This window comes from Camelus ferus, chromosome 22 (assembly GCF_009834535.1).
Source record: "Camelus ferus isolate YT-003-E chromosome 22, BCGSAC_Cfer_1.0, whole genome shotgun sequence".
Classification (NCBI taxonomy): Eukaryota; Metazoa; Chordata; class Mammalia; order Artiodactyla; family Camelidae; genus Camelus; species Camelus ferus.
This window is the reverse complement of record NC_045717.1, coordinates 3,975,254-3,997,516: the sequence shown is the minus strand read 5'-3', so window position 1 is coordinate 3,997,516 and position 22,263 is coordinate 3,975,254. Positions and strand designations below refer to the sequence as shown.

The window sequence follows — 22,263 nt, the reverse complement described above, 5'->3', positions numbered from 1 at the left end:
TGCTATTAGTAGCCCCACTTTATACATGAGGAAACTGAGGCTCAGAGAGATATAATGGATGTCCCTAAAGCCGAACTCAAACCCAGGTGTGACTGGCAATAAATCCGGCCCACTGACGTCGGTCAGAAATCACAGCTAAGCCAGAAAGCAGTGCAGTCAGTCAGTGGTGCCACACAAGTGTTGCCTGACCCCATGCTCGAGATGGGCAATTGCCGTCACGGGTAGGTGAGGTGCGGTCGGGGGGGATCTGTTGCCAGGCAGGGCCCCATCCCGCCCTGCGCCTTGCTGGAACCCAGAGGATTAGCGCGGCCTCAGCAGAGGCAAGGGCGTGCCCTCGGAGGTGTCCGGGGTCCGATGCCCGTCCAGGAAGCCAACTCCCCCTGAAGCTCTCTCCCCTCAGCTCTTAATACCCTCTCTCCTCCTCCAGGAAGTTGTGCACCCCTGGGATGCTACCTGCTCTGCTCGGTGACTGAAAGCTTCTGCACCACAGCTTGGCCAGGAAGCAAAGGTAAGGGTGCTGCCCAGGGTCACACTCACGGGCGGCGTTCAGAGTGCGCCACCCCCCTGCTGCTGAAGGGGGTCATGATGTCACTTCCCCTGTGCAGTCGCTGAGAGCACTCCTAACTGGGCATGAGATGGATCGATCTGGCAGTGTGTTAGAATGGTGTTAGCTCGTGTTACAACAGAGAAGCACTTCCTCACGTGCGCTACCGTATTCAATGATGCTCCCCAAAAACCTTAGGGCGGTATTATCCCCAGTTTACAGAGGAGACAACTGAAGAACAGAGAGAGAAAAGGGCTTGCCTGAAGTCATACAGTTAAACCTGAACTCCAACCCACTTATTCTTGTCTGTATCCCCACGTGGTCTCTGCACCTTATAGGCGGTTGGTACTTGTTTGATGAATGAATGAGTGAATTTTTGAATTGCCCAAGATCGACGGCCGGGCAGAGCAGGGCTGGAAGCTGCTCTCCTCTCATTCCCAGCTCCTGTGCTTTTCTGCTGATCTGTGGTTTTCTGCACTGAGGAACCAGCCCAGCACTCCTCTCACACCCCTACCCCGGGATCCAAGCATCTCGTGCGTGATGTTAGTTACCCTTTCCCCTGTGGCAGACAAAAAGATGAAAGGTGGACCAGTCAGCCTTGGTTCCTCTTCCAGGTGTCCCCCAAGCTTGGGTCATACCCAGCATCCTTTCATCCACATCGCCTCTTCCCCACCACCCACTACCAGTAATCCAACGTGCATAGTTGTAAACTCGTTTCTTTAAATAAACAGTCTTGAGTTTCATACCAAATAGTCTTTTAAGAGGAGGAACGTCTCCAGGCCACCTCGTATTTAGCATACAGTGAGCCACATATTTGCACAGAGAGAGAGTGTGTGGATACAGAGATCGCTCGATCGCTATAGATATCGCTGCTCATCCAGATGGGAGCTATTTACGACGCTGAGTCACTCGCAGAGAATGCCACAGAGGGATTCCAGGCTGGGCTCCCAGCCCCAGCATCACAGACCTCATGGCTCTTTGCCTCATCCTCACTGTTCACAAGTGAGAGAGACAGAGAGAGTGGTCTCCTTGCACAGCACAGGGACAGAAGGAGACATGGTGGCCACAATGTATGGAGACTTTCTCATAACCATAACTAATCCTATATCAAGTCATTGTCCTCCATCCAGAACACCACACCCTTAAAAATCATCCAGTCCAATTTTTTCATTGTATAGGAATAAAAACTGAGACCCAGAGAGGGAAGGGGCTTGCCCAGTGTCACACAGCAAGTCAGCGACAGCGCTGGTCCCAGAACTCAAATTTTCTGATTGCTGTCTGGGGCACTCTGCCATCCTGCAGCAACCTTCTTCAGTTTCTCTCCAATGTCCTGCCATTTCAGCCCTCAGGAGCGTCCTGTTCTCTGTAAACTTAAAGTTGTCACTGAGCACTTCCTTCCTTGGGATCCTCCGGTGGGGGTGGGGCTGACTCTGGCTTGTTTGGGCATCCCTCACGTTTACTGCAGGACCCGCACACACTGGGTGCTCACGCACGTGCACTGAGTGTTATGTAAGACCAAACTCAGTCCCAATTCCTGGGGAACACTAGTTCTCCGTTTGAAAAAGCACCCATTTATCTCCACCCTCCCTTTCTTGTCTCTAAGCCCGTTGTCTATCCGTGCAAAAATAGACTCCCTCCCACTCCCCACCCACCTCTGCCCAATTCTATAATGAATCAATTTTATTAATAGGCTTTGGGATGGAAACTCGACAAAGGCATTTTGTGAAAGTCGCCCTTTATCTCCGTATATAGTCCATTTCTCGAAGCAGTCTACTAAACTGGTCAAGTGGGATTTCGCCTTTCATAAAATACTCATGAATCCACTCTTTCCCTCCAAACAGCATGTGTTTGTTTAAGCATTCGGTGATCTCTATCCTTCATTATGGATTCCATTCAATTGTTCTAAGAGACAGTGGGATGAGGCGGGAAGAGCATGAGCTGTGGGATTTGGACTGGGTTACAACCTAGCTGACCTCTTAATAGTTCTTCACCCAAACTGATTGCTGAGAACTAGATGATATAATGTCTGTAAGGTGTCTTTCCCATATGAGCGCTCAATGAGGTTTGTGAATGAAAAAATGAATGAAGATGCTCAGGACCCATAAGAACCAGATCCTAAAGGGTGAGGGACCAACTGACTCTACATTCTGAAGTTTTGAAGTCATGCAAATCCAGGAGGGTCATTTGAGAAGCCTTGTGGGATTAAGGGCTTGGAAATGAAGCCAGGCTTTGGGATTAAGCCGCTGGTTGGGCTGTCTCCGGGCCAGAAAGAGAAGCTCTTCCTGTGGCCCCTGTAGAAGGGATTCCCTCAGCTCAAGGAAATTTTGAGTGTTGAATCTAGGCTCAGAGTAGGAAACACCTTGAGAGTAAAGGGTGCATCTTGCTGTCAGATTCCAACTTTCCCCCAACCAGAGCCTGGCTCGGAGTGGCAAGGAATAGACAGAAAGACAGGCAGTAAGCGTGCATCGAGTTGAGTTGAGTTGAGTAGAACTGACCTGAGTTGACTTGGCTTGTGTCACCTTGTGTTGTTTTGAGTTTGTGGGTGGACCTGACTCTAGGTCCTGGCAAGGGAGGAGCTTTCCGGAACCCAAGCTTAGCTTAGACCTGGTCCCAAAGCACAGGGGTGACTCCAAGCGTGATGTGCTGGGGACATTCAGAGCTTTCCGAAAATGGAGTCATCTCAGAGAGGACCAGAGCCATAGGAAGGAAAAGGGTGGCCTATTGGCTTGGTTAGGGAGCACCACAAGGCTGAACGTCCTTTAGGAGTCTCTAAAACTAACTGGAACTCTGTCAGGATTTTTCCATATTTTTACGTGAACAGATTCCTTTCTTCCTGACAGAGGAAGGCCCTTTGGTAGCATGCACTTCAGTGGGTCAAACAGACTTCCCCATGAGGGGAGAAGGCAGGCAAAGGCCAGGAGTTAGGCAGGGCCCCATATAGCAGATGCTGGCAAGGCTGTAAACTGGTCCTCCTGTTGGGATGAGGGTTTGGGGGCCTGAGTGAGGTATGAGTCTAACTCTAGACTTCCATCAGGCAGTGGTTGCTAAAGGGAACAGTGACCCAGGAATCACAGTGCAGAATCAGACAAGACCTCTGGCATCGCAATATGGAGGTCAGCCAGCACCACGGGGGTCCCCTTTTGCTGGCCCCATCTCAGGCACTACCCATCACAGGCTGCAACCAGGCCTCTGAGGGAGGGAGGCGCTGAGACAACAAAACAGATTCCTGTGAGTTGTGGCTTCTCAAAACCTTATCGTATTCAGCTGTGTCTGTGCTTATCCGTCTCCCACACTGGCTTGAGAAGCCATCAGAAACGCTACATCAATTCTGCTCAGTCCCTGCCTTGTGCCATCTAAAACTCTGGGTGCAGGTTAGACATCAGTGTTCAATGCATGAGTAATTAGGCCAGAGTGAGACTTACAATGCCAGTGGAAGATTTCAAGAGGGAAAGATGGAAATTTTCAGGATTTCAAGATGGCAAAAGTTCAGGGTAGAGACGTCCAGCCAGAAAGGGCAGCATAGACTCCAAGTTGCCCCTCAGGAGTATGGCTTACAGGAAAAATTGGACTAAATGGAATTAAGAGACACGGTGGTACAGCGTAGGTTAAAAATAATGTTCCTCAGAGTCCTGGACTTCTGAGACAGGCGCTCGTGGGGCATTGTAAGATGAGTTTGAGAAAGGGAAGTTCCCCCAAAACTTCCCCCAAAATCCCATTTAAATTTTAAAAAGCTCCAATATTATCTTCTTTATACATTGGATGTCCACACACATTTTCATGTTTAAAAGATTCTTTGGATGTAAAAAAAAAAAAATGCATTTATAAAGCACTAGTGTTGAAATAGCCTAGGCATTTTAAGTGAGGTGGTCTGGATTCAGATCTCAGCCCCAAGCCTTCCCACCTGTAGGATTCAGGGACTCCCTGAGCCTCCACATTCTTATGTGTAAACCCTCCTTGCAGGGATGTGTGAACATGAACTGAGATGCTGCAGTATTTCCCAGAGGCTGGCACGCGTGTGATTGATGGTGTGCACAGTGGTTTCAGGTGGGATATGGATGAACATTTATTATTTTAATAGCTCACAATTGATGCACGTTAGCAAAACATAAGCAGCGCGCTAGACTCCATGATTTATGGAAAGAATGTAGCATTTCCTTTTAAAATAAAATGCCGTGCTTTTTGAAAGGCAAATCGATTTAAAGGAAAATACTAAATGAATGAACAGTCGCAACACAGCAGAAATCATGAAGGTGGAACAAAAGTGACTGAAACGCAGGGAACATTGAGATAACCTATGAAAAACACCCATCGCCATATCTGTCATTTAGGAAGGGCTCCGTCTGGAATACAGCGCATGCTGGGCATGCGGCAGGCGGGCAGCAGGAATCCGTTTCAGGCAGACAGTAGGGACGAAGTCCAGGCAAACGGCAGAGATTGGGTCCCGGCAGCCAGCTGGCCACAGGCTCCTGAGGCAGGCAGGCTCCTGAGGCAGTGTCCACAAAGTGGGAGGCAACCATCAGTGGCCCATGAGATCACCTGAAGTGTCGTTCAGGCACAGTTAAATACCACCGGTGGGAGTTACCTCCTTTCCGGTTGATCCATTGGAGATCAGCATCTCCTTCAAGCCTCTCTCACAATTGTTTTTTGGTTTTTTTTTTTAATTTTCTTTCTCTTTTTTTTTTAACATTTTTTATTGAGTTATAGTCATTTTACAGTGTTGTGTCAATTTCCAGGGCAGAGCACAATTTTTCAGTTATACATGGACATACATATATTCATTGTCACTTTTTTTTTTGCTGTGAGCTACCACAAGATCTTGTATATATTTCCCTGTGCTACACAGTATAGTCTTGTTTATCTATTCTGCATATGCCTGTCAGTATCTGCAAATTTTGAACTTCCAGTCTGTCCCTTCCCACCCGCCTCCCTCACACTTGTTGATCTTCCTTTTCAACACAGAGGCTCAGCCTTCAGCTGGTAACAGTATCCAACTGAAAATGAATAACAGTATTGTATTTCCCATGTATATATTTTTTACCATTACCTTCCATTTATAGAACACAATGCGGTGTCCTGTTTCTGAGAATGAACTCGTGTTCCCTTTTCACATACATGAATTAAAGATTAAAAAGTGAGTGTGTTACTTTTGTTCAGTGTGAAGTGAAGAGCGGGTCAAGCAGGATGTATGCACAGAAGTAAGATAAAGGTGGTCCTTGACCAAGAGAAAACCCAGAGGTCCTGCAAGGAGTCCCTCAACTCCAGAGGCCATAATGAGCCCACAAGGTGGATGTCTCCCAACCCAGCCACAGACTTTGGGGCAAGCTTTGTCCTGGGGAGGGCAAAGGAGCCCCCAGACAGAGCCAGGGGTCCAGGGACCAGGGCAGCGGCAGCCAGCAGTCAGTACAGTGAGGGCTGCCCCTAGAGAGTGGTCTGGAAGGGATCTCTGCAGCTAGGTGCTCAGGGGAGTCTGATGACCCCAAACCATTCAAGCCAGCCTTTGAAGGGGGCTGTTTATGAGTTACGGTGTGTTGGTAGCAAGCAACAGAAACCAAATCTGCCTCACTCAAACAGAAGCAGGGGTCCTTAAGAGATGACCAGAGAGCACCCAGAACGAAAGGGCAGGCTGGTGGTCTGGGTCAGGAAAGGACAGGGACCAGCGTAGACAAGGGGCCTGGGAGCAGGAGCTGAGGCCATATTTTTCTAAAGTTCCTTTTTGGGACGCATCAGCCACAAGTGTTTTTACTTCCTTTCATCAGTCTGCTCGTGATTCCCAGCCCCTGGAGGGACACCAGCTGGTCTGGCGTGTGTCCTTTGTCCTCCTCTTGGCCAGCAGAGAGCTTGGAGGCTTGGTTAGACTCCCTCCAAGGCTGAACACTAAGGAGGGGATGGTTCCCCAAAAGAAAATCAAGGAGCTGTTACTAGAAGGAGGAGGAATGGGTTCTGGGCAGCAAATGTCTACTACAAGGATTCAAGGGGGGCCAGGCTATGTGGGACCATCACTGGGGCTTCCTTTCTCCCACCATGGCTGGGCCAGGGTCCACCCCATCTGGGGCCAGTGGTTGGCCAGGCAGGGGTCTCGCATGCTTACCATGAAGGGCTCTTGGATCCTCTGATGGTCTGGAGAGGGAGGTGGCTGGACAAGCCTGGCCCTGGGCCCCATGGCTGAAAAGGATCCACTGAGCTGAGGAAGTCTAACAAGAATTACTCACTCAGGGGTTGCAAACCCAACTGTCTGCTGGCTGGCAAGGAGAAAATGCATAAAGATTAACAGCAGTGGCATGCCTGTTGAAAGGGGCCACCCTTATTAGCCCCGGCCACCTGTTATCATACAAGCCCATGGACCCACCCAGGGTTAATATCCTGATTTTTTAAGTGAAGCCTCAAGTCCAGATCTTTGTGACACTCCTCATTTGTAAATATTGTGAACTACCAGGAAAAAAATTAAATATTGTGCTGACCAAACAGTACAAGCCATCAGTTTGTGGCCATTGGACTAACTTCTATTCATCCACTACAACTCAACTGAGAAATCACCTCCTCCAGGAAGCCTTCTGTGACTTGCCCCTCTTTCTACCTTGTTACCCTTTCTTTGGACTCCCACAGACCCTGGATGTCGTCCTATCACAGCACTGACGCTCTGCATTAGAGAAACTCTTTCATTTTCATCCACCGTCTCCTCGAGAGTCAGGGTACCCACCACATCTTATGTCTATGCCCAGCACAATACCTGACACATATGAGGGGCTGCGGCATTGCAAAAAGGGCAGGGGAGCTAAGGGACTGTATTTGTCAGGTTATTCAATGGTAACAAATTAATCCTGAAATCTCTGCAAATTTAATTAAATTAAGTAATCCTGAAATCTCTTAATATAGCAAAGGTTTGGTTCTCTCTCAAGTGAAGTCTGCTGTGGGGCCAGCCACTCTTCAGGCAGCTTCCTTCCAAGAAGTGGCTCAGGGATTCAGGGTAGCCCCATCATTAGGGGGCAGGGCAAGAGGGCCAGCAGAGAACTCACACCCACTCTTAAATACAAGTGACATCCACTGGCTCTTTCCAGAAGTAGTCCCGTGATCTTTCTCACTATAAGGGCTTGGAAATACAGGTGGAATGCATGGGGATTCAGAGTCCTTGTCTCTGTTGCACAGACCCTGGGCTGCAGCTCACGGTGTTGGAAAGACTCGGGGTCTAAGAGGTGGACTCAGGTTGCCGGTGGGGCTGCCAGGGCCTGTCATTCACAGGAAGCAATGGAAATCTTAAGGTCAGTGCATGGAGGTGCCTCCTAATTTGTGAGTTTAACTCAAGACATTCAGAAAAGTAGGGGAGGGAGAGAATTTCATTAGCTTGAGCTTTCCACCTTTCCTCATTTGTCCAATCAGTAAACACCAAGAAATGAAAATCAAATTGATGGAAAATAGAGGGCAAATGCCAATGAGTAAACTGTTTATAGTGAAATCACACTTAGCCCCTTGGCCTTTCGTTTGCAGTCCACGATGTACTGGGAGTGATTGCAGCTGCTCAGAGGGGCTCTCTTCCGTGATCAAATGCTGATGCGTTCAGGCTTCCTGGTCCTCGCCATCACCCTTGGCCCAAAACATGGCTGATGGTGGGTCAGTGGGCACCCCCAGGGACTCAGAGGCACACACCATGACTTCGACAGGCTGGGTACAATGCAACAGCAGGTGTTTCCTTGGAATGGAATCAAAAGGTCTTAGACATGCTCTAGAAAGAGGACATCCCTAGGAATCAGAAAGACCTGGGTTCAAACTCTAGGTCTTTCTTAATATGTCAAATTCCTAGCAAGACTCTTCGCTTCTCTGAGCCTCAGTTTCGTCATCTTTAAAATGGGGACAATGATAACACTTTCCTCCCAGAACAATGGCGCAAAGTCTACGAGGTGACGCATGGAAAGGGCTTGGTGCACAGCAGTACCTCAATTGACATTATTTTTCTTCCTTTACTCCACTGAATTGGAGGGACCAAATTGAACCTCCCACCAATAGCACTCCTGACTGCGTCAGCCAGTTCCTGTTTGCATGCCTCTGGTGACAAAAAGCTCCCCACAAACCCCCAAGCATCCTGTTCCGTTTTTGAACCACTCCCATGGTGTCTGTGATGGGAGGATCTGATGTCCTCAGGGACTGAGTTTGAGGGAAAGGTGCCTGGCCAAACTCCCCTCTCTGGACAACTAATCCGTACCTTGGCTCCCAGGAGCCATCTAGGGGAAGTGAGTGTGGTGAGAATGAAGGAGGGGAGGGGTCCAGAGTAGGGGAATCTGCGTCCATTTCCAGTTGACAGAGAGGAGACAGAGAAACCCATCACTTGGGAGATAGGATCCCAGAGAAGAGAAATCTCTGGAAGACTGTTGCAGGACAATGATGGGGATCCAGCTTGGGATGAAATGAGAGAAGCTACAGAGGAGTGAATAGGAGCTCAAAATAAGAAGGAGCATGCCTTCATTCATTTTGCAAACATTCACTGTTTGTCCACCGTGCCAGGCTTCATGCTGAGGACTAGGGTCAGAGATATGAATCCACTGCAGGTCCTGATCTTGGGGGAGTGGGACAGGCATATGATAAAGATATTAAAAACCATATGGGAATTGCTGAGATGAAAGGAAGTGTGGGATGGGGATGGTGAGACCTCAGAGGAGGGGTACCTGGCCCCGCTGGGCATGTGGTGTTCAGGAAAGGATGAGGAGGTGGACAAAAATGGGGAGAAAAGATGACAGACGGAGGAACCACAAGGGCAAAGACACAAAGATGAAAAACAGCCTGGCCTGTGGGAAGACCTGCCCACCGTCCTCTGTGGCTTAAGGTAGGGAGTGATGACAAGGGGACCAGAGCAGGCAGCGGAGGACCTTGAATGACAGCCACAGAGCTGGGACCTTGTCCCAGGCTAGGAGGGTGCCATGGAAGGGTGGGGCACTTTGCAGAAAATTTTTATTGAAATGCAATCTGCATTCATAAAAGTGGTTGTATAATATGTTTACAGCTCAATAAATTTTCACAAAGCGAACATACCCTTGTAACCAACCAAGAACCAGGAACTTACCAGCATCACACAAAGCCCCCTTTGCTCTCCTCCCCAGTCACCATCCTCCCAAAGGAACCACTGTCTTGACTTCTAACCCCAATGATTAGCTGGTTTGTTTTTGAACTTCATGTAAATGAAATCATGCAGTGGTTTGTATCTGACTTCTTTCACTCAACATTGTGTTTGAGATTCTTTCTTATTGTTATCATGTTGCATTCATTCACATTCACAGAGTTTGATCTCATTGCTAAATTGTATTCCATTGTGCAGTTGTACCAAAATCTATTCATCATTCTAGTGCTGATAAACACTTGGTTTGTGTTCAGCTTGGACCTCTTATGAAAAGTGCTGCCATGTAGATTCTTGCATGTGTCTTTGGATGAACATCTATCTACATTTCTGTCGGGTTTATGCCAAGGAGTAGAATCAGTGCATCACGGGGGATGCAGATTCCCCATGGAGTACCAGTGTTTTTTCCAAAATGGGAGTCCCAATGTATACTCCCCATTGTACTGCATGAAAGTTCCAGTAGCTCCATATCCTGACCGGTATTTGACATTTTCTGGCTTTTCCATTTTAACCACTCTAGTAAGCACGTGGTAGTTGTAATTTGCACTTCCCTGATGACTAGCGAGGTTGAATACCTTTTCATATGCTTACTGGCCATTTGGACATCATCTTTCCTGAAGTGCTTGTTCAAGTCCCTGGAAGGGGAGAGACAAGGTCTACCTTTCATTTCAGAGAGTCATCTTGGGTGGCCAAGGGGGGTGACTGGGATTGTGGAAATAGGTTCTCTGGATCCTCTGGCTAATACAGTGGCATCTCACTTAGGTGCCAGGCTTCCTCTACTTCCTCTGTCTCTTTAAGTGCTCACAGCCTCCCTGAGAGGTCAGAAATGTTACCAGCATCTCACGGAGGAAGTGTCTGGACCTACAGAGGGGAATGACTTGCCCAAGGTCTCATGGTTGGAGCTGGGAGTAGAGCCCAAGGGAGGGGGCCACAGACCCTGAGTTCATTTCCTCATCAATCTCAAACCACAGTGGGAAGATGTAAGAAGGGACAGAACAGAAAGAAACAGAAAGAAAAGTGAATAAACATTTACCAAGACATCTCTCTCATTCCTTATTTCACACAAGAGAAAATTCTCCTCTTCCTTCCTCTTCCCTCCCCCAAAGTCTAGCATCTCCCCAAAAGTCCAGCAGATGTGAGCAGGCATCAGAAGCCTAGTGCCTGACAACCCCAATATTTTGTTGGATGGCCAGTGATGTGAACGGAAGAACCGGGCCAACCCGAGCTGGATCCTGGCCTGCCAACACTCACTGCATGGCCCTGGATCAGTCACTTTACCTCCCTGGGCCTTAGGCTCTTCATCTGGTTCAATGATCCCTTCCGCAGAGCCTGGTGAAGAGGAGCCAGCTCTGTGCCTGGAATAAGGCGGCCCCTGGTTTAGGCGACACACGCTCATTCCTTCCCTCAACTGGCCCAGGACTGGAGGGGCTCCCCACCTTGCCCAGGGCCCAGTCCTCTGGCTCCCACCACCCTAAGTAGCATCCTTTTGTCTCTTGCAGCTATAACAGGTCCCTGGAAGTTTTCCTCACTGCTGGAGAGCAGGTGTGGCTGGGGCAGGAGGAGCATCCATCCCCCCGGGGCACCCTCTCCCCTCAGCAGCCCACACTCAGGCTGACAGCCACACAATTAGCCTCAGAAGGGCCTTTCTCTTCTCAAGGGCTCTCATCTCAGAGCCCAGACACCTTTACTTTAGGAGCCTTGCCTTGGTAAAGTGCTTTGTCAATGCCACCGCCAAACAAACCTCCCACCCCCGTCACACACAAACACACACACACACACACACAGAGACACACCCGCACAGTGCCATCCTGCTGTCCTTCCATTCATTAATCCACTCAGCATTTAGTGAGCATTCAAGACACCATTTTAGGCACCAGGACACCCCCATGGTCTCTGTCTCCATGGACTTTCCCCTGCAGGGGGAGAGATGGCTAATAAACAAGTAGGTTGGCACAGTAAACCGGCTCACTTCAGAAGGTGCTCAGGGCCATGGAGATGGGGAGGGGGAAAACTGTGACGCAGAGGGGCAGCTGGGCAACCACTGGGTCTCAGAGCAGAGCGGGGCAAGTCACAGGCCCGCTGCCCGCGAGGGTATGTCATGGCCTTCTCTGGTTTGGGCTCCAAACTCAGCTCCTGGAGGGGGGAGTCACGCAGCAGCCACCACTTGGGGGACGACCTAGGATGTGGCACTGGAAGGTCCTGGCTGCTGCTGACCTCCACAACTTTGCCTCCTTCCCTCCCTCATTGACAAGTCCGACCATCCCCTCTAAGGTCTGTCTGTTCCTCAAGATAACCTGGCTCTCCTGCCCCCAGGGACAGGGAGGGGGTCACAGGGGTTCTTCCTTGATCTGCCAGCTTCCTCTCCATCCATCACATAGCTTTATCCCTCCCACTCCACTGCATTCAGAGCAACCTGAGCCCTTTCCGGGTGGTTCCCCCAGCAAAGCTCCAGGAGCAAGGCCAACTGAGCCCCAGCCGAGACCAGCAGACCCTCCTGAACCACCACACCCAGGACTCTCTCTGTCTTTCCTTCTCGGCACCCCCACCCCCGTCTTTTACCCTCCTGCTGACTCATTCTTTCTCTGTGTGTCTGTCTCTGTGTCTCATTTCAATTTTGGCCTCTATCTCCCTGTCACTCTAATTCACATCCTAAATGTACTTCTTATCTGGACTTTCATTTGCTTCAAATACTGATTTTTTTTTTATTGCATTGAGCCCCTACTAGGTGCCAGGCGTGGGGCTAGGAGTTTGAATCTAATCAAAGATGAGTAAATCCTGGACTTCCTTGGAAGGGAGCTGAGTCATGGACTTAAAAAAGTAAAATGGGAGGTGCTAAAAGTGACTGATGTTATACCAGGAGACACCGATGGGGGCTGAGGAGCATCAAGGAGGGGGGTCCAGGTGATTTCTTGGAGGAGGTGACTTTTTAGTCAGATTTTGAAACATGGTCATGTTGTGGAATGTGGGCTGACTGCGGGGAGGAGGGTCATCTCCTGTGGGCTAGCTGCTTAGCTCCCTCTCCTCTCAGATCTAAGTCCTAGTCTCCAGCATCCTCCTTACTTAATCTCTAAGGTGTCCTGAATAAAGCATGGACTTCGTGTCCAAAAGACCTGGGTCTGAGTTGCACGGACTCAACATCCTGAGCTTCATTTCATCATCTGTAAACAGCCTCCTAGGGCTGTTGTGAAAAACAAACAAGACAGAGGATGTGAAAATGCTTTCCTGCTGTTAACGAGACTCTTTACTGTTAATGAGGGCCCTTTTGACTGCAAGTGATGGAAACCCAACTCAAAATGGCTCAAAGTGAAAAAAAAGAAAAATCTGACATGGCTAGCGTCAGGCACACCTGGATCCAGGGGTTCAAGTGGTGACCCTGAGACTCTTCCAACATCTTTCAGTTCTGTCTCCCATGCGTTGGCCTCACTCTGAAGCAGGCATTCCCTCTCGGAGTGACAACCACCCACCACCAGCTGAGTGACTCCAGTAGAAATAGGATATCCCATTCCTGGTGGTTCCAGCAAAGCTCCAAGATTGGAGCTCAATGAACTGACTCCAAATCCATCCCTATAGCCAGGGCTGGGTCACACACTTACCTCTGGAGCTAGTGATGACATGATCTTCCCACCCAGTTCAGAAGGACCACCAGTGGGAAGGGAGGTAAGTCCTCCCAAAGAGGTGCTGTTACATTGTTGTAAGAAGGAAGGCTAATGGGTGCTGGGTGCTAATCCACTTGGATAATGGAGACAAGGAACACAGAGGAAAAGGAGATTCATTCAGGTCTCAGCCTCGCTGTCATCTCCTCCAAAAAGTCCTCTCTAATCCCCCAGGGCTGTATTGGGTACCACTCACCCCCATGCTCCTTTAGCACCTTACGCTGCCCTTATTGTCACACTCATCACATTTATTAGAACTTCCTGTTTACTTGTCTGTCTCCTTCACAATAATCTAAGTATTGGGAGGAAAAACATGATGCCTGTCTTGTGTTTTGCTGTAGCCCTCATGGTGACAAATGCTAGACACTTAGTAAATGGTGGGTGGATGGGTGGATGGATGGATGGATGGATGGTTGAATGTAGGGATGATGGATGGATGATTAGGTGGTTAGATGAATGGGTAATGAATGGGTGGTGGAAATGAATGAATGAGTGGTCGGATGAATGGATGGGTGGATGGATGGGTGGATGGATGAGTGGTTAGATGGATAGATGAAAGGTTTGGGAGAAAACCGGTGAGACTAGTTTGATATGTGCTAAGCCTACGCTGCCTGTGAGCACAATGAGATGTCCCTCAAGCTGGTAACAGATGAACTTGGAATTCAGGAGAGGAGTCTGGGCTGGAAACAAGTATTTGAGAGCTATTATCATGGAGGCCATGGGAGAGGATCAGCATTACGAAGGAGTAGGCAAGTGGTGCACTCAAGGTCACACGTCACATAAGTGACACTTGAACCTGGGGCTGTGTGATATGTCTGCTCTCATTCCTTCTGTCCAAGGCAGCTTGGCCCCTACTTGAAGTGGCAGCACAGAGTTAACATCTCTCCCTTCTCCCCTCCCTCCCCCTCCTCAAACCACTCAGCCAGAAGGGAGCAGCTGCCTGGGAGGACAGAGAGACAGATTATGTAAACTGTGATTGCCACCCACAGGAGGAGGAGGAGAGAGAATAGGTATTGAAATGCGCTTTCAATAATGCATGTCCTCCTCCGCAGAGGCCTGGGGCTTAGTGGAGGGGAGAAGAGCCTTAAAGGGACCAAGCCTCTGGTCCCTAAGCGGCAGCGCCCACAGATCCCAGCCATGCAGGTCCTCTGTCCAAAGCTGGAGGGTTCCATGGACGTCCAGCCCGGGGCTTCTCAACCTTTCACAGTCAAGGACACTTGCTCCCCTCCTGTCCCCAGTATATTTGAGTTTTTAAAAGATTCTGTTTCCCAAACACACTGCATTTAAGTCATGATTAATTCATTTCCCCTATTTTTTTTTATTAATCAAAGACACTTAACTGCCAGTCAGAGCTTTGTTCAGCAAGAGGTAAGTCACTGGATGATATCACTCCAACCCAAAGCTGAGAAATATGCCAACATTGTTAGCCCAGCCTACCCTGATGCTTGGAACTGCCCTCCCTCCCCATCCCCCATTCATTACTGTCTTTGGAAAACCCCAGGTTGGGGTACAGGGAACCTGCCAAGCACTCCTATTTCACAGAGGAGAAAACTGAGACCCGAAAAGGTGAATGGACTTGCCTAAGGTCAGAGGATCGGTGGGGACTGAAGGCTGAGGCCTGACCTCTCCAGTTTCAGCTGACTTAGAACTTGGCAATGAGATAGATTGTCCAAGGGATCTGAAAATAAAGAGAATGTAGCCGGCACCTTCACTGCACCCCTACTATGCGCCTGCCCAGGAGATGTATTCTCCCACCTAGACCTCACACAGTGGCCCTGACAGAAGGGCTTACCACGCCCCATTGTGCATATGAGGAAATCGAGCCTCAAAGAGGCTCTGTGGGTTACATAATCCACTTGGCTGCAAAGAGCAAGATCAGGATTCCAGCAGGTTTGCCCACTGACTGTGAAACTCACGCTCTCTCCACCTCACTGGCCTAGCTGGGATGAAGGCGAGGCAGCCATGCCAACTAGATAGGAAGTTCTGCTCACCATTTACCAGCTGGGTGAATTTGACTAATGATCTTCCCTCTCTGAGCCTCCAATCCTTCACCTTCAGCATCTTGCTCCTTGAGTGATGGTGGAAGGTAAGCAGAGACAATGGGGATTCAAGCCCCCAGCACGGAGCTTGGGGCACAGAACTTGGAGGTGGGATCCCCTCCCTCCCTTCTCTTTTCTTGTTGAAGCCGGGCTGAGCGATCTGACTGCCTATGTCTTTGGGGACCTCCTGGGCTGGAGATTAGCAAAGCATTACCCTGTTCTCCCTCTGTTATCAATTCAACACACTGTCCTCCTCTGGTCCAATAATTCTCAGATGAGCCAAGGGTGGGTTGAGGCTCTCTCCCTCCCGTGTGAATGCCCTCCTGGTCATCACCATTTGCTTCCACGTCTGGTTTTGTTGGCATTGGGTCAAGATGGTTTGAAAATTCCCCCCACCCTCCTGGAAACCCCATTTATTTCCCCAAGGCAGCCTAATGAGTGTGAACTGGAAATCTCAGATCCCAGCAGCTGGAGAGGGTGACCTCCTGAGCCTGCCACAGTTGCTCCCCTGAGCAAGGTGGAGGTTGAATCATTGACTCTCTGGTCCCCCACTCCCTCAGAAATGGTTTAAATGATTAAGTTCAATAAACATAGTAAGTGGAATGAAGCACTAACAATTCCTTGGGCATTACGCAATGTATCAGAGGTCGGTAAGGCTCCTCTCTGTGCCAGCTATGAGCTGGGTGTCGAAGACTTGGGGATGAATGAGGCCTGGCTCTGCCCCAGAGGAGCTCCCAGCCTGGGGGGAGAGACAGACAGAAAGATAAGCTAGGACCACAGGGCAGCTTAGGGACTGAGATAAAAGAATGGGCACGATGCCGTGGGAGCCCGAGGATGGTGGGGCTGACTGAGTCGGGAGAGAAACATGGGGAAGCTTCACAAAAGATCAACCTGTATGCTGAACCTGGTGTGGAAGGCAATTTCAGACAGAGGGACAGTTGGAAAGACAGGACCACGTGTGAGCATTTAAAGGAGGATTCTATGTTGTCCGAAAGGAAGGGAATGGACTAAAGGAAAGGCTAGGTTGGGTCACATGGTGAAAGGACTTGAATGCCATTGCCAATGGTAATGGACTCCAGGCTTTGGAGAGCTGTGGCACAAGAGTTTCCCTGGTCGGACTGGCATTTAAGAAAGATCTCTCTGCTTGTAGAAAAAAGAGTCACAAGGGCATAACTGGAGGCAAATGTTCCAAAGCATGAGTGACAGTTCGTGAGAAAACCAGAGGGGCCCTGAACTGAGCTGGAGAGATTTTGTGAAGAATGAATGGATTGAACTTGGTGGCTGATTGGATGTGGGGATGAGAGGCAGGGTGGCTTCCTGGCTTTTGGGCCTTACCCTCCCCTCTGTTCTGTTTGGCCAACCAACGTTTAGGCCAACTCGGATTCCCAGGGAAGCTTGGAGAGCGATGGCTTCTCACCCGCTTCCTCAAAACTGAAGCGGAAGTTTACCTCTTGTACTCTCCTCCTGGTCAACACACTTCCAGCTGCAAGTGGAAGAAACTCAGTTCAAAGTTAGCAAAAAGGACATTTATCGGCACGGTGATGAGAAGTTCAAGGGATGACCGGTTCGCACCATGGCTGGATCAGGCAACTTAAATGATGAGAGCAGATCTCGGTTCTCCACGTCTTGGCTCTGCTTTCCTCTGTGTTCGCTTCATGCTCAGGCAAACTCTGGCCCCTGCAGCTCCAGACTCCGGTCCCACTAGCTTAGCAACCCACCACCAAAGGGGGCTCTCCAACAGCCCCAGCAAAAGCAGCAGAACTGAGTCTCGTTGGCCTCTCATGGGTCACGTGCCCATCCCTGAACCAATCACCGTAGCCCAGAGGGATGGGCCACACTGATTGGCCAAACCCTGGTCACCTGCCATCTCCTGGAGCCTCAGGCTGGGGGCTCAGCCCACCTAAACCACAGGGGAGGAGTTTGGGGGAAGAGCAGCTTCCCCAAAGGAAGTGGGGGGTGCCTCACCGAAAGAAAGGGAAATCAATGCTTAGAATGCAAAACCACCAGTTATGCTCTTGATTTCCTTGCCCCAGCAGCCTGGAGCTATCCAGGAGGGCGCCCTACCTTCCAGAGTTTGGCATCCGTGTTGTGGTCTTGCTCCCAGGGCTGTTCAACACATCTCTAAGGTCCAGGAGATGAATGAGCGGGGAGATGCACTTGACCTTTTCACATTCAAAATAACAACAAACTGAAACCATTCATTCATGTAATCATTGCCCACCTTTGTGCCCTGGCCAGCTCTGGCTGCCATGCATGATGGAAAGACCCAGACTCTTCCCCAAGGAGTTCCCAGTCTATTTTAGGTATAAGTCTCTGATCACTTAGTGGAGTCAGATTTACCCTCCAAAAAATTACATTTCACTGCATATTTTTTCCTGGCACTTGGATGCTTTTATTTGCTTTTGGATTAACTGCCTCACCTGGAAATCACAAATTGAAAAGGCCTTTAAAATTCCCCTTCTACTTCTGAGTCAACTTTGTCTTCACTAATAAAAGCATCTAATTGTTCATGCATTTATTGAACATCCTTACTGAGGCAGCCTTTGGTGTTTCCATGATTTATTCTTTGAAAATCTGGACCTGAGCCCTGAGAAGGTGTGGTGGTCCCATCACAGCCTGTCCTACCAGGAAAGGAGCAAAACTGGAGTCCAGACCACAGAAGACTGGTGGCCTGTGGTCTCTATTGTCAAGCAATGCATGTTGATCCTGAGGGAAGAGGTTGGAGTGACTGGGAATAAATTTTTAGCTCAATGTGAATGAGAAAATATCTAAGGACCAGAGCTATTACAAAATGTATAAGCTCGCTTATAAGGCAGTGAGCTCCTCGTCCCTGGAGACTTGTAAGTAGGACTCTCGGATGGGAAGCTGGACAGAGTGATCTCAGCCTCTTCCGGCCAGGAGATTCCTGAACCATGGGTTGAGTTCTGCCTCAGTCATTGTCTTGCTGTGTGGCCTTGGGTGAGGCCTAGCCCCTCTCTGAGCCTCAGTGACTTAGATAACCCAGCAGCTTCTTCCTCTTCTAAATGTCTCACCTCAGGCATTCACACCTGCCTCTGCAGACTCACGTGATTTCCGTCCGATGCATATTCCAAGGCCCCTAGTGCCTGCAAAAAGCAGCCCAGCAACCCTACAGGTGTGAGGCCCCTCCTGTTCCTAGAGATGCTGTGGTTCACAGTCATGGGGACCAGCAGGTCTTGGGGAGCGGACTAGCCACTGGCGGGATGCGTCCCCTACACTCCTGACTTTGCCTCTGTACCACATCGTCTCTCTGCCCCAGGACTGGCTGTCAATCCGCAGAGTCTTGGGAATTGGCCTCGCCCTATGAGGGCGGGTGAAGGGCAGCAGAAGCTGATGCAGAAACCAGCACCAGGGAGGTGAGAAGTTCATTCCACCTCTTCACGAGTGGCCTTAAGGCTTCTCTCATTTGATGTTCACAACAGCTCTGCAAGGGAGGCATTACCATTCCCAGCTTGTTGGGGATCTGAAGCTTAGAGAAGCTGGTGATTATCAGAGGCCAGCAGAGAAGCAGTGGAGATGGCATGGGATGAGGCCCAGCTGCCCCACACCATGCTGCCTCCCCAGGGGTGCTCATAGCTCACCTTCTGGAAGGAAGCCTCAGCCCCTCCTAGCAAGATGCCCCTTTGCCAGGAGAGTTGGCCAGAGCCAGACCAGAGCCTCAAATCCCTCTGTCAGCATTGGCCATTAAGTGGGCCTGGAGCAACACCTACCCTCTGAATTCTGCTGGGCCTTTTGGAGAGGCCACTTGCCTTCTCTGGGCCAATTCAGTCCCTCCAGCACTAACATTCTAGGACTCCACTGCCCAAAGTCTCCTCGCTCCTGGGTCTCCATCTGAGTGGGGATGATACCTTCTGGCCGTATACAGGCTGACAAGTATTTTCCACAGCCTGAGACGTGGACAATAGAGGTCTTCCTGTAAACCAGAGGCTGTACCTCGTACCCAGGGGCACACAGTCAGGGAGGCACAGAGCCGGGGATGAGGCCCAGACCCTTAACACTCTGATGGAGACCACCCAGCTCTCACAGAGACTTAGCCCAGGGCCAGCCACTACCAGGTTTCCAGGTTCGGCAGGTGGCCAGCTTTTCAGCCCTGGGCACCACCAGCCACCAGCTTCCCTTCCCCAGGGACACACTGAAGCCTGATTTCTGCACCATCTAACTACTGAGCCAGTCCCAGGTCACTGCCTAGTGGTGCCTGTGACCCCCTGACATGGCCGTATCCCCCACCGTGCTCTCTGGGGTTCTGTAGGCAGAAATGTGTGATGCCCTGTTATCTGGAGAGAAGCAACGTAAGCAGAGGAGACTGGGAAGAGGGACAAGAAGGGGGAGCAGGCCTGGGGATGCCCAAATGAACCAGACCTATCCCCCAACCCCGGGAGGGAAGCAGCCAAGCAGGGGAGAGATGACTGGACCTATGTTCTGTGGCTTAATTTTGAGACAGAGAGGTGATTCGCCCAATTTTCCTGTTGAAAACACTGCCACTCAGGGAACATTAAGCAATTTGCCCCAGGCTACAAAACCAGGGAGCGGGCAGAGCCCGGGTACAGACAGCAACGTCACGCCGCCTGCAGCAGGTGCATGATGTCCCCACCCAGGGTCGCTGAGTCAGCAGCCTTTCTCCAGGAGGGGACGGTTTAGCGCTGAAGCACACCCCGCCCCTGCCAGCCAGACACCCTCAGCCTCGGCCCCTTTGCCAAGGCCGCTGTGCATGACCAGGGAGACTGGGCGGCATGCTGGTGGGTGGTCTCTTGGGGGCACCCTTGCACACAGCACCACAGGCAGGCGGAGAACAAGTCACATCTAATCTCTAGAGTCCTCATTCCCCCGAGTTTTCCTGGAAACAGCAGGCAGCTATTTTTAAAAACTGCATCCGCAGGCAGTAACCCAGGAGATGCGTCCCCAGCCCCATCCTCACCCCTTGGGTGGAGGGCGGCATTGACTCTGCTCACCGCTCAGCCAAGAGGCCAGCAGCCCCCCCCACCTGGGAGAGAGGGCAGGGGGACATGTCCCCCGACAGAGGGGAGATGTATGTCAAATTCAAAGCATCCCCCCCATCAGTTGGAAGGGGCCTCCGATCCCCAGAGGGAATGTGTGTGCCCATACTCACACCCTGGTGGGTGTCGGTGAGGCCGTGTATCTGCTGAGTATTGTAAAGTCGAGCCTTGTGTATCTGGGAGCAATACGTGTCTGCAGCAACGCAAGTGGCACCGTATCCCATGCAAGTGTGACATTTAGGTACGTGGGTTTCTTTGTGCTTCTTAAAGTCAGTATGTTGAAGTGAACCTGTGTGTGTGTGTGTGTGTGTGTCTGGATAGGCTGTGTCTGTTTCTGTGTGTAGGTGTGTATACACATGAGTGTTTATGTCTGTCAGTCTCCAGGAAGCCCAGGAGATAAATGTACACGGTTTTAGACGCAGGAAGAACATCAGTTATCTCTAGAGCTCAGTCCCTTCACTTTCCATTCCTCATGTCACAGAAGGAGACATTGAAGCCCAGAAAGGGGAAAGAACTTTGCCTAAGGTTAGGCAGCAGCAGAGAAGATTAGAACTCGGTTTGCTTCTTGGTGCCAAAGCCCGTCTACCCAGTCACCCTATACAAGCCCCATTTCCAAGGTCAACAGCTGCTCCCTCGCTGCTCCCTGCAAGTAATGGCCAGATCAGCCCATCATCCCCACTAGGCGTTGAGTTGGCCGCCGAGAAGGAGGAGGGGTCCAGGCATAAGTGCATCCGTTCTAGGCTCTGAGTAGAACACTCACCAGTACAACACACCTTTGCTGGTGGGGAAGGAGCACAGGCTGAGCCTGCTGGCTCCTGACCCCTGGACTCACAGAGATCCAGAGAGAGGGAACGGATGGTGCCTGCCCTCAAAGGGTCTAGAGGAGGTCAGGCAGGTAAACCAAAAGCTATGACCTAGGGGTAAATGTGCCTACTTGAGGTATGAACAGATTTCTGAAGGATTCTGCACAGAAAGAGCAGCAATTGATTCAGCCCAGAGGGTTGAACAAACCTAGTGAGGAGTGACATTTAAGTTGGGATTTAAGAGAGGCAATGTGGTGTGTCAGTAAGTATGTCATACACTGAAGAGAAAGGGCATTCCAACTGGGTGCACAGATTATGCAAAAGCATCTTATCCACTTCCTGATTCTTCGTTCTAGCAAGATCCGGCTCCTTCCTGGTCTACCCTGACCCTCTGCTTAGTCTTCCTTCTGTGTCTCTTATCTGTGCTCCTGTTAGTCCTACCATCTGGAATTTTCTCATGCCTTCAGCAAATGTGTCCTCGGCACCAAAAAGGTACCCAGCCCCGAAAGTAGTACAGGAGATACAGATGGGAACTGAGCATAGTTTCAGTCTCTAAGAGCAAAAGATGGGAGTAGTTAGCACTCAACCAACCACAGCTCTTTATCTTCTTCCTGCCTGGTCCTGTGCTCAGCGTAGTGAAGGATGAGAAAATACGGGAAGAGGAAGAAAGCTCATTGAGGGCCTCGCTATGTGGGGTGTGGGTGCCCACAACCACACAGAAAGTTAGGTCCAGATGGCCCCATTTCTGGACAAGACAGTTGAGGCTCAGAGAGATGAACTGACTTATTTGAGGTTGCACACAGCGTGGAGTTACGCCAGGTGTGTGGGGCTCTGGAGTCTGGGTTCTTTCTGCCAGGCCCCGCTGATGGCCTGCACAACCAGGAACATGGGTTTGGGAACTGCTGTTTCTGCTGGTCTTTTGCCTACAGCCCATCTCTTTACTGGCTTTCAGTTATGCTCCTTTTGGAAATGCCAGCTAAGTGGGCAGTAGGGCCCTAGGCAGTAGGGGGCTTATTTACCTTTGGGCGCAAAGAAAGTGGGAGCGAACATCCCCCCTCTAAGGAGCCAATGTGGGCCCAGCAGGTTTGAGGTCAGAGCTGTGAGGGAGGACT

General features: G+C 50.3%; 1 protein-coding gene across 1 annotated transcript in view; it reads left to right on the top strand.

Moving 5' to 3' along the window:
• The first annotated feature begins 427 nt into the window (after nucleotides 1-427).
• Nucleotides 428-22,263, top strand: part of CPLX2 (complexin 2) — a 69,968-nt gene continuing 48,132 nt past the window's right edge. The window contains exon 1 of the mRNA XM_032465057.1: nucleotides 428-508. The gene's annotated coding sequence lies outside the window, so the exon portion shown is untranslated. The remainder of the gene's footprint in view (nucleotides 509-22,263) is intronic.